Raw genomic sequence first — 12,074 nt, forward strand, 5'->3', positions numbered from 1 at the left:
CACACACACACACACATATATACATACACTCTATCACAAGCACTCACACATACTGTCTCTCCTATACGTGCTCACATACACGTTTGTAGGGTGAAAACGTTTTTGTAGAATTATATTTTATTTTGCTCAAAAACTGCATGAATCCATGTAAAACTCTGTAAATCCCACTTTAGAAATAGAACCAGTCTAATTCAACATTGGGACACAAACAGACCTCACAGCTTAATGCATTGCCTGAGCTGAGATGAGATGGCACCTATTGTTAGAAAAGTTAGACCTTTCTTGAGAATGTAATTTAAAAGTAGTCCTGGGATTTACATATCAGAGAACATGTTGCAGTTGTATTTCATGTTGCAGTTGTATAAGACTCTGGTGCGTCCGCATCTGGAGTATTGTGTGCAGTTTTGGTTGCCATACTATAGGAAGGATGTGGAGGCACTGGAACGGGTGCAGAGGAGGTTTACCAGGATGTTGCCTGGTATGGTAGGAAGATCGAATGCGGAGAGGCTGGGGCACTTGGGGCTGTTTTCATTGGAGAAAAGAGGGTTTGGGGGTGACTTGGTAGAGGTGTACAAGATGATTAGGGGTTTAGGTAGGGTTGACCGTGAGAACCTTTTTCCACGTATGGAGTCAGCTATTCGGGGGCATAGCTTTAAATTAAGGGGTGGTAGGTATAGGACAGATGTTAGGGGTAGGTTCTTTACTCAGCGAGTCGTGAGTTCATGGAATGCCCTGCCAATAGCAGTGGTGGACTCTCCCTCTTTATGGGCATTTAAGCGGGCATTGGATAGGCATATGGAGGATAGTGGGCTAGTGTAGGTTAGGTGGACTTGGATCGGCGCAACATCGAGCGCCAAAGGGCCTGTACTGTGCTGTATTCTTCTATGTTCTATGTGTGAGGTGCCATGTGTGAGGCTGTCTGTGTCCCATGTTCAGACTGATTCATTTCTGAGAAAGGGATTTACAGAACCTTTCATGGATTCTTGCAGTTTTTGAGCAAAATAAAATGTAATTCTGCAAGCACAAATCCACCCCATAAACTTGTATGTGTGTGTGTTTGTGAGGGGTATGAGTGTGTGTGAGAGAGTGTGAGTATGTGTATGTGTGTGAGTTTGAGCGCAAATGGGTACAAGTCTGTGAGAGAGTGAATGTGGTGGTATATGATCATCCAGAATTAAATTGAACCACAAAGTAGTTATTTAGATTTATAGTATTAATTGTTAGCTTGTAGTATTTTTGTTATTATATTATTAATTGTGTTAAATAAATAAATATTCTTAATATTATAAATATACTAAATCAATATTATCACTTATTACTATTAGGAGTCAACTCAGTGTAGTTGACACACTCCTAGAGTCAGGAGTGTGATGGAATACTCCCCATTTGCCTGGATGGGTGCAGCTGCGACAATACTCTAGAATCTTGACACCATCCAGGACAAAGCACCCCTCTTGATGGGCACCACCTCTACAAACATTCAATCATTCCACCACCAGCACTCATTAGCAGCAGTGTGTACTATCTGCAAGTGTACTGCAGAAATTTGCTAAAGGTCCTTGGACAGCACCTCCCAAACCCACGCCTACATCCATCTTGAAGGGCAAGGGCAGCAGGTACTTGGGAACACCACCACCTGCAAGTTCCCCTCCAAGCCACTCACCACGCCGACTTGGAAATTTTGACCCATTCCTTCACAATCGTTGGGTCAAAATACTGGAAATTCCTTCCTACTGGCATTGTGGGTCAACTGACAGTGATTCAAAAAGGCAGCTCACCACCAACTTCTCAAGGGCAAATAGGGATGGGCTCCCAATACTGGCCAGCCAGCAGTGCCGAAATCCCACAAATAAATTTTAAAAACTTGCAATTTCTTTGCTGGATTTAAGTGTTACAACATATTGTGTAGCGGGCGCAACATAGGTGTTCCACATCATAGTCATCTCTCCAATGTAGAGGAAAACCACATTATAAGCAGTGAATACAGTAGACTGACAGTAGATTGAGTGGAGATTGTGGGGAGGTGTTGGGAGTGGAGTAGGAATGGTGTCCCAGAGGAACGTTATAAATTTGATACATTATGGGTTTAAAAGTAATAAAGTGGTGGTAGTTACACTGACTATATCAATGGCTGATAAATCACCAGGGTGAAATGAGATGCATCCAAGAATACTGAGAGAAATAATGGTTGAAACTGGGAAGCACTGGCCATAATTTTTCACAGGTGTCAGAGGACTGGGAAATTGCACATGTTACATCCCAAAACAAAAAGCACAGAAGACGATGCAACTATCCTAACAATGACCAATCTGTCATTTTAACCTCATATGTTGGGACAGGTTAAAAATGATAATTTGGGAATAAACTAATAATCAATTGAGCAAATGCAGATTAAATAAGGAAAAGTGGCATGGATTTACTGAGGGCAAACTACATTTTATGAAATTGCTGAAACATTTTTGGTGAGGTAACAGAGAGGTAGACATGGGTAAAATTGTTGATGTAGTGTAGACAAACTTGCAAAGGTCATTCAATAAAGTGCCAGATAATATGTCTATGACCAAAGTTACAGTTGACAGAATTAAAAGTAGAAATTTGGGTATAAAATTGGCTAAATGAGAAGGAAAAAGACGTAATTAGCATTTATTTTGGACTGGAGGAAGGTTTACAATGGCAGGGATGAGTTTAAGATAAGAAGGCTTATAAATCGTGGACAAAGCCAACTAAATCTGAACATTTTTGATGACAAGGAATCATTTTATTAGAGCACTTTTCATTCATTGTGAAACGCAAATGCGTTTTTCAAATTGGTTGAATTGTTGTGCTTTAAATGGGTAGAAATATTAGCTTTTTTATTTACCTTATATTATTGTCAAGACCATGGGCCAATGCATTTGTACAAAATCACAAAGTGACTTAAGCTACCTGTGCCACAAGCTTGCTATTTAGACAAAGGTAGATCAACAGGTAAACACATGGCTTGAGCGACAGAGTAGAAGGGATGGGTTTAGATTTTGGGGACATTGGGATCACTTTTGGGAAAAGAGAAATCTGTTTAGAAGAGGTGTACTTCACCTGGAAAGGGAACTAATCTCCTGGCTGAGAGATCAGGGTGACAGGACGCCAACTTGTGGATCGTTTCAAAGAACATTTCTAGGACACCGGCACTAACCACTCCCACTGCCCCATGGCTTGAACACTTCAATTTCCCCTCCTACTCCATCAAGGACATGCAGGTCCAGGACCTCCTCCATCGCCAAACCCAAACCACCTGACACCTGGAGGAAGAACACCTCATCTTCTGCCTTGGGATCTTGCAACCACATGGGATAAATGTGGATTTCACCAGGTTCCTCATTTCCACTCCCCCCACCTTATCCCAGTCCCAAGCTTTCAACTCAGCACTGCCCTCTTGACCTGTCCATCATCTTTCCTACCTATCTGTTCCACCCTCCTCTCCGAACTATCACTTTCTCCCCCACCTTCATCTACCTATCGCATTCTCAGCTACCTTCCCCCCAGCCATACTCCCTTCCCATTTATCTCTCAAACCCCTAGCCCACAAGCCTCATTCCTGATAAAGGGCTTATGCCCGAAACATCGATTCTCCTGCTCCTCTGATACTGCCTGGCCTGCTGTGCTTTTCCAGCACCACGCTCTCGACTCTGATCTCCAGCATCTGCAGTCCTCACTTTCTCCTGAGAGAGCAAATAGTCTAGTTGGGGTTTGCTCTAAACGTGTATGGCAGGGAGGGATTTGACTAATGCATCTGGTTTTGGAAGTACCAATAAGGGCAAAGAGTTAAGGTGGGAAGGGGAAGATTGTAGTGAAGCAAGGCTGGAGTGTGGACAGTGAACAAAGCGATGATTGCCTTCCAATGGGCAAGAAAGAGACAACAACATAGTTAAATTGTTTATATGTAAATGCAGTGAACAAAAATGGCAAACTGGAAACAGAAATTGCTGTACGGGAATATGGTATAGTAGTATTGAAAGAAATGTGGTTCAAGCCAGAACAGGTGGAATAGTGGAATTTGGGAGCTCTCTGTCACTGACACTTTAACAGATTATGAAGCACGGCGAGCTTTTTCTGAGGGTTTGGTTTAATTAGCAGAAGGGTTCACAGCCATGTCATAACAAAATAATCATAAATCCTGTCTCTCAGAATCCTCTCCAATAATTTGTCCAACACTGATGTAAGACTGACTGGTCTGTAATTCCCCAGATTATCCCTATTCCCTTTCTTGACAAGGCAATAACATTTGCCACCCTTCCAATCATATGGTACTACTCCAGTGGACAATGAGGATGCAAAGATCATCGCCAAAGGTGCAGCAATTTCCTCCCTCACTTCCCGTAGGAACCTTGGGTATATCCCGTCTGGCCCAGGGGACTTATTTATCCTTATGTTTTTCGAAATTTTCAGCACATCCTTCTTCTTAACATCAACCTGTTTGAGCATATCAACCGTTTCATGCTGTCCTCACAAACGACAGGGTTTCTCTCACTTGTGAAACAAAAGCAAAGTATTCATTAAGGACCTCTCCTACCTCCTCCAACTCCAGGTGCAAGTTCCCTCCACTATCCGTGATTGGCCCTACCCTCACTTTGGCCATCATCTTGTCCCTCACCTAAATGTAGAATGCCTTGGGGTTTTCCTTAATCCTACCCGCCCAGGCTTTTTCACGCCCCCTTCTAGCTCTACTAAATCCATTCTTCTGTTCCTTCCTGGCGACCTTTTAAACCTCTAGAACATTGTCTTATCTTTCACCTCCTGAACCTTAAATAAGCTTCCTTCTTCCTCTTGACAAGATGTTCCACATCTCTTGTCATCCAAGGTTCCTTCACCCTACCACCTTTCCTTTTTTATGGAAATCTGCAGAACAAGTAGGGATATGATAGTTGTTGATTTCAATTACCCTATGGTAGACTGGGAGAAAGGTAAAGTGTCGGGCACAGAACGGGAGAAATTCCTGCAACATATGCAGTAAAGCTTTCTGGAATACGACGGAGGGGGCTGTGCTCAATCTGATTGGAGGAAGTGAGGCAGGCCAACTGGAAAATATCAGAGTGGGAGAACATTTGGGAAATAACGATTATAACATTTAAGGTTCAATTAAGTTAGAAAAGGATTTTTTTTTTAAATCAGTCAATGATTAAAATCCCAAACTAGAAAAGGGAAGATTTTAGTAGTCTGAAAGCTGAACTGCAACACATTGACTGGAAGTGCATTTTGGTGGATAGAAAGTGGATTAAAAAATGAGAGAATTTCAAAAGAGAGACAAATAAGGTGCAAGCTAAGTGTATACCTATGAGAGATAAATAAAGTATATCCAAAGCTAGAGTACTCTGGATGACTAAGGATATTGATGAGAAAATATGGGGGAAAAATGAGGCATTTCAGAAGTACTGGAATAATAGCAGCAATAGAAATCAGAAAGTGTATTTCAAATACAGAGGAGAGGCTAAGGCTGGAATAAGGCAGACTAAGAGGAAACATGGTCAAATGTTCTTGAAACACATTATGAGCTAAAGCATAGTGAAGGATAGAGTGGGGCCAATAAGGAACAAGCATGGAATAAAGCAGTGATACAAAATTAATATTTTGTTTCTGTCTTTACAAATCATAACATGTTGAGAAGAGTTAGTTGCAAATGTGGATGTTGAACAACTGAGCAGTATAGGTGACAGATAAAGAAGAAATGCTACAAAAGCTGGCAGCACTCCAGGTAGGGAAGTTGCAAGGCCCAGATAGAATGGATCCTAGATTGCTGGGAGAGGTACGGGTGCCAGTGACAGAAATTTTCCAGGCCTCTCTGAACATTGGATTGGTCCCAGGAGACTGGAGGATTGCACATATGACACTGTTATTTAAGAAAGAGGCAAAGGATAATCCAGAAAACTACAGATCTGTAAGCGTGACATCAAATGTGGGAAAACTGATGTATGAGGTAAATATATATTTAGAGAAAATAAGTAAAGATCAGACAGTGAAAAGGGCTTAGCCAAGGGCAGCCCATGTCTGAAGTTTAATCGACTTTTTGAAAAGGTGATGCAAACAGTGGATGAGGGTAGAGCTGGCATGTTGTATATTTGGACTTGCTGAAAGCAATTGTGAAGGCAATGGTCGAGTGATATTATTAGAAGATCCAGAAACTCAGCTAACATTCTGGGCACTCAAATTGGAATTCCGCCATTGCAGATGTTGCAATTTGAACACAATACAAAATAATTGGGAATCTAGAATCTATTGAAGATGATGAAACGATTGTTAATTGTCAGAAAAACCCATCTGGCTCACCGATGTCATTCAGGGAAGGAAATCTACAATCCTTACTGGGTCTGGCCTGCATGTGATTCCAGACTCACAGCAATGTGGTTGATTCTCAACTGTCCTCTGAAATGGCCTTGCAAGCAACTCAGTACATTCAATTGCTATGAAGTATTAAGAAAGAAATTAAACCAAGTGGACCAACCAGAATTGACCTAGGCATGAGAAAAGGCAACGGCAAAAACAGCCCTATTGACTCTGCAAAGTTCTCCTTATTAACTTTGTGGGCTAGTGTCAAAATTGGGAGAGCTCTCTCACAGACTAGTCAATTAAAAATATGACATAGTGTTATGAAGTTGAAGGTTTGTACTGCACCTTTAAGAGAGAGTGAATGCTATTCTGAACTGAGACATTACAAGCACTTGTGAAATGACAAGATAGCAGTCTCAGAGTGTACTGAAAAATTGGAAATATGTAACATTTGGCTGTGAAATGGAACCTGAGTTGGTTGCTGTTTTGACAACAATTTGAATTTAATAATCAAATTAAATTATGGCTCAGGATACTAAAAGTCAATCGAGTTTGAATTTATTGTTGTGCCAACATTGAACCAATGAGACGATCTGATGTTGGGGATATAAAAATGTATGCATTTTGAAAATTGGAGGCAGAGCAACTGCCATCGAGAGAGACACAAGAAATTAGGAAACACACTCTATTAAAGGTACCTTTTCATATGAAACATCTTTACAGTAAGGAAAGAAGATGTTCCACACTTATGAAGAATAAGAGAATGATCAGAGAGAGGGTAGGGTTGACCAGGGATAGTGGAGGGAACTTGTGCCTGGAGCCTGAAGAGGAAGGGGAGGGCCTAAATGAGCTTTTTGCTTCAATATTCACTTGAGAGGGACCTTATTGATACTGAGAACACCGAGCACAAGGTGAATAGGCTTAAACAGACTGATATTAAGAAAGAAGATGTGCTGGAAATTCTGGGAAACTATGATACTTCCCGAGGGCCAGACCAGATATATTCAAGGTTACTACGGGAAGCAAGGAATAAGATTGATGCACCTCTGGCGATGATCTTTGCATCCTCACTTTCCACGGGTGTAGTAGTGGATAATTGGAGGGAGGCGAATGTTGTTCCTCTGTTCAAGAAGGGGAATAGGGAAGTCCCTGGGAATTACAGACCAGTCAGTCTTACATCTATGGGAAGCAAGGTACTGGAAAGGATTCTGAGAGACAGGGTTTATGACTATTTGGAAAAACATAGTTTGATTAAAGATAGTCAGCATGGCTTTCTGAGGGGCAGGTCATGCATCACAAGCCTTATTGAGTACTTTGAGGATGTAACGAAACAAGTTGATGAATGTCAAGCAGTGGATGTGTTGTATATAGATTTCAGTAAGACATTTGATAAAATTCCTAATGGTAGGCTCATTCAGAAAATTAGAAGGTATGGGATGCATGGAAATTTGCTTGTCTGCATACAGAATTGGCTGGCTGAAAGAAGACAGCGAGTGGTAGTGGATGGAAAGTATTCTGCTTGGAGATCAGTGAACAATGTTATCCTACGGGGATTTGTTCTTGGGCCTCTACTCTTTGTAGTTTTCATAAATAACTTGGATGAAGAAGTAAAGGCTGGGTATGTAATTTTGCTTATGACATAAAAATTGGTTGTGTTACAGATAGTGTTGAGGGCTGTTGCAGACTACAACAAAACATTGACAGGATGCATAGCTGGGCTGAGAAGTGGCAGATAGAGTTGAACCTGGATAAATGTGAAGTGATTCATTTTGGAAGGTCGAATTTGAATGCTGAATACAGGGTAAAAGGATTTGACAAAGAATCAGTTAGACTCGAAACAGCAGCTCTTTTCTCTCCTTACAGATGCTGCCAGACCTACAGAGATTTTCCAGCATTTTCTCTTTTGGTTTCAGATTCCAGCATCCGCAGTAATTTGCCAGAGATGTGATTGCTGGGTCTCTTGTCAAGATATTTGTATCATCGATAGTCACAGGTGAGGTGCCGGAAGACTGGAGGTTGGCAAACGTGGTGCCACTGTTTAAGAAAGGTGGTAAAGACAAGCCAGGGAACTATAGACTGGTGAGCCTGAAGTCGGTGGTGGGCAAGTTGTTGGAGGGAATCCTGAGGGACAGGATGTACATGTATTTGGAATGGCAAGGACTGATTCGGGATAGTCAACATAGCTTTGTGCATGGAAAATCATGTCTCACCATCTTGATTGAGTTTTTTGAAGAAGTAACAAAGAAGATTGATGAGGGCAGAGCAGTAGATGTGATCTGTGTGGACTTCAGTAAGGCGTTCGACAAGGTTCCCCATGGGAGACTGATTAGCAAGGTTAGATCTCACGGAATACAGGGATACAGAACTGGCTCAAAGGTAGAAGACAGAGGGTGGTGGTGGAGGGTTGTTTTTCAGACTGGAGGCCTGTGACCAGTGGAGTGCCACAAGGATCGGTGATGGGTCCTCTACTTTTCGTCATTTATATAAATGATTTAGATGTGAGCTTAAGAGATATAGTTAGTAAGTTTGCAGATGACACCAAAATTGGAGGTGTAGTGGACAGCGAAGAGAGTTACCTCAGATAACAACAGAATCTTGACCAGATGGGCCAATGGGCTGAGAAGTGGCAGATGGAATTTAATTCAGATAAATGCGAGGTACTGCATTTTGAGAAAGCAAATCTTAGCAGGACTTATACACTTAATGGTAAGGTCCTAGGGAGTGTTGCTGAACAAAGAGACCTTGGAGTGCAGGTTCATTGCTCCTTGAAAGTGGAGTCACAGGTAGATAGAATAGTGAAGAAGGCGTTTGGTATGCTTTCCTTTATTGGTCAGAGTATTGAGTACAGGAGTTGGAAGGTCATGTTGCTGCTGTATAGGATATTGGTTCGGCCACTGTTGGAATATTGCTTGCAATTCTGGTCTCCTTCCTATTGGAAAGGTGTTGTGAAACTTGAAAGGGTTCAGAAAAGATTTACAAGGATGCTGCCAGGGTTGGAGGATTTGAGCTATAGGTCGAGACTGAACAGGCTGGGGCTGTTTTACCTAGAGCGTCAGAGGCTGAGGGGTGACCTTATAGAGGTTTACAAAATTATGTGGGACATGGATAGGATAAATAGGCAAAGTCTTTTCCCTGGCGTGGCGGAGTCCAGAACTAAAGGGCATAGGTTTAGGGTGAGAGGGGAAAGATATAAAAGAGACCTAAGAGGCAACTTTTTCATGCAGAGGGTGGTACTTGTATGGAATGAGCTGCCAGAGGATGTGGTGGAGGCTGGTACAATTGCAACATTTAAGAGGCATTTGGATGGGTATATGAATAGGAAGGGTTTAGAGGGATTTGGGCCAGGTGCTGGCAGGTGGAACTAGATTGGGTTGGGATGTCTGGTCGGCATGGATAGGTTGGACCGAAGGGTCTGTTTCCATGCTGTACATCTCTAAGACTCAGGTTTAAAGTGAGGGGCAGGAGGTTTATGGGGGATTGAGGAAAAGCTTTTATTCAGAAGGTGGTGATGGTCTAGAATGCACTGCTGGGAGGATGGTAGTTGCAAATTGCCTCACATATTTAAAAGGTACCTAGACGAGAACTTAGCACTTCATAATATTCAAGGCTATGGACCAAGTGCTGGTAAATGGGATTAGGTTGAAGGTCACATGCTTCTCACATGTTGGTATGAAGATAAAAGCTAGCATTCAAGAATTTAGGAGGGCATACAATATATGTAGCAAGTATTTAGGAGGGCACACGATATATTGCTCGCCGTTTTAAACAGATCTGAGTACAGGATTAAAGATGTCTTGCAGCAGCTACACAGACCCTGGAATATTGGTTAGTGTCTTGATCTCCTTATCTAAGCAAGATATATCATACAGGAAGCTCATTGGATGTTCACCAGATTAATTTCTTGGATAGTAGGATTATCTCTTGAAACATATTCATGAAGATAGGCTCTTAATCCTCAGACATATGAAGAATGAGAGGTGATCTCATTGGAATTTACAAGGTTTGTCCGGACATAATGGGATGGATATAGATATGACGTTTCCACCTAGTTGGTGTATCTAGAATCACAGGGCACACCTCCAGAATAAGAGTTATTTAAAACAGAGCTAAGGAGGAATTTCTTCTTTTGGAGAGTGGTGAATCCTTGGAATTTTCCAGAGGGCTGCGGAAGGTCATCATTGAGTAAGTTCGAGGTTGAAATTGACATGTTTCTGGAGGTTAGTAATATTAAGAGGTGTGAAGACAGTATGAAAAAAATGGCATTGAGATGTTATGTTTTAGAATGGCTGGGTAGGCTTGATAATCTGAAAGGCCTACTTTTGTTCCTATGATCTTGTGAATTAGTTGAAGATGCACAATCCTTTATATGGACTACCGTGTAAAATTGCCAGCATATCTGAGAAGAACAGACCACAATGGTCATCACTGAATTCTCATCGCAGTCCTATTGCTGGTAGAGGAGTGGCCAGATCCGTAATCTGTAAAGCTCCTCATTTGAGTTGGTGATTTGTATCCAACTCCCCTCTGCCAGATTTGGGCCTCTCCTTCCTGTGGTTAGCAATCTTATCCAGCAAATGGACAAAGAGGATTCAATGTGATGGCATTAGCGTTTTATGAGCATTCATGGCCATATCAGATCCTGAGCCCTCCACAGCAACTAATCACGGACACAGTTTCCAGGAAATATTAAAACAGTGACAGAAAAAAATTAGCTGCCAGACATTCAGTACACATCTTTCACCTGATGCTGAGGTTTGCAGGTAATTGCCCTATGATACATCTGTGTAGTTAGAATGAGTGATACCCTTATGAACGTGAGTTTACAGGGAGAAGATGATGCTACTTAGACTTTCAGAGATTGTTTATCTTATACTTGCATTGGATCCAAGTATTTGTGCAAGCAACTGGAACTGATCTGTCATTCAGGTTTCTCCTGGACATACAATTCTAATAGAAAAGCCCCATGTTATCATCCCTGGGTTGAGGACCTTTCTTCTTTCCTGGAGCATAATCTACAGCAAGGTTTCATTAATCTTGAGGCCAGTGTTTGTGCTCTGAATGGGGATGACTAAAATAGGCTTCAGCGATGTTGCCGAGCTGTATTGAGTGAAGACCTATCCATATGGCCTTTAAAACCTCACCCAGTAGGGTGAGAACTTCCCGGCTGCCTGATCCATATGACGTTTTGTTCAACTTGCGCAACAATCTGCATGCATGTGTAATGAACTAAAAAGCAGTTGATCCTGTGAGGAAATGCACTCAAGACAATGCTGGAAGTGACAATTACTAACATACCTGACACAATATTTAACTTCAAAATCTCAACCAGGATTATTGTCCCAAGTCCAAGGAAGAGTAATATTGGATATAAAACATTGTTATTTATTTCTCCACAGATAAACGTGCATATGATATGTTGTTTCCAGAAGTTTCTACTTTATTGTTATAAACCATTTTAAAATTTGCAACAATCCAATATATTCCTGATCTATTTTATGTGGTGCTAAACAACAAACATTTATGCCTGTCATAGTGTGAGTATGAACTCTCAAACTGAGGAGGATAGCAATTAGCATGCTCTACTTTTCCAGGAAAGCTAAGTTTCCAATGGCAGCATCTGTTTTCAGGCTATAAAGGAGAAAGTGAGGTCTGCAGACGCTGGAGATCAAAGCTGAAACTTTATTGCTGGAACAGCACAGCAGGTCAGGCAGCATCTAGGGAACAGAAGATTCGACGTTTCGGGCACATGCCCTTCTTCAGGAATGAGCAGAGAG

At 41.7% G+C, this 12,074-nt stretch overlaps 1 protein-coding gene across 1 annotated transcript in view; it reads right to left on the reverse strand.

Annotated features, from left to right (window-relative positions):
* Positions 1-12,074, reverse strand: part of LOC122540182 (dynein axonemal heavy chain 8-like) — a 1,320,893-nt gene that overhangs the window by 956,942 nt on the left and 351,877 nt on the right. The window lies entirely within an intron of this gene.

This window comes from Chiloscyllium plagiosum, chromosome 3 (assembly GCF_004010195.1).
Source record: "Chiloscyllium plagiosum isolate BGI_BamShark_2017 chromosome 3, ASM401019v2, whole genome shotgun sequence".
Classification (NCBI taxonomy): domain Eukaryota; kingdom Metazoa; phylum Chordata; class Chondrichthyes; order Orectolobiformes; family Hemiscylliidae; genus Chiloscyllium; species Chiloscyllium plagiosum.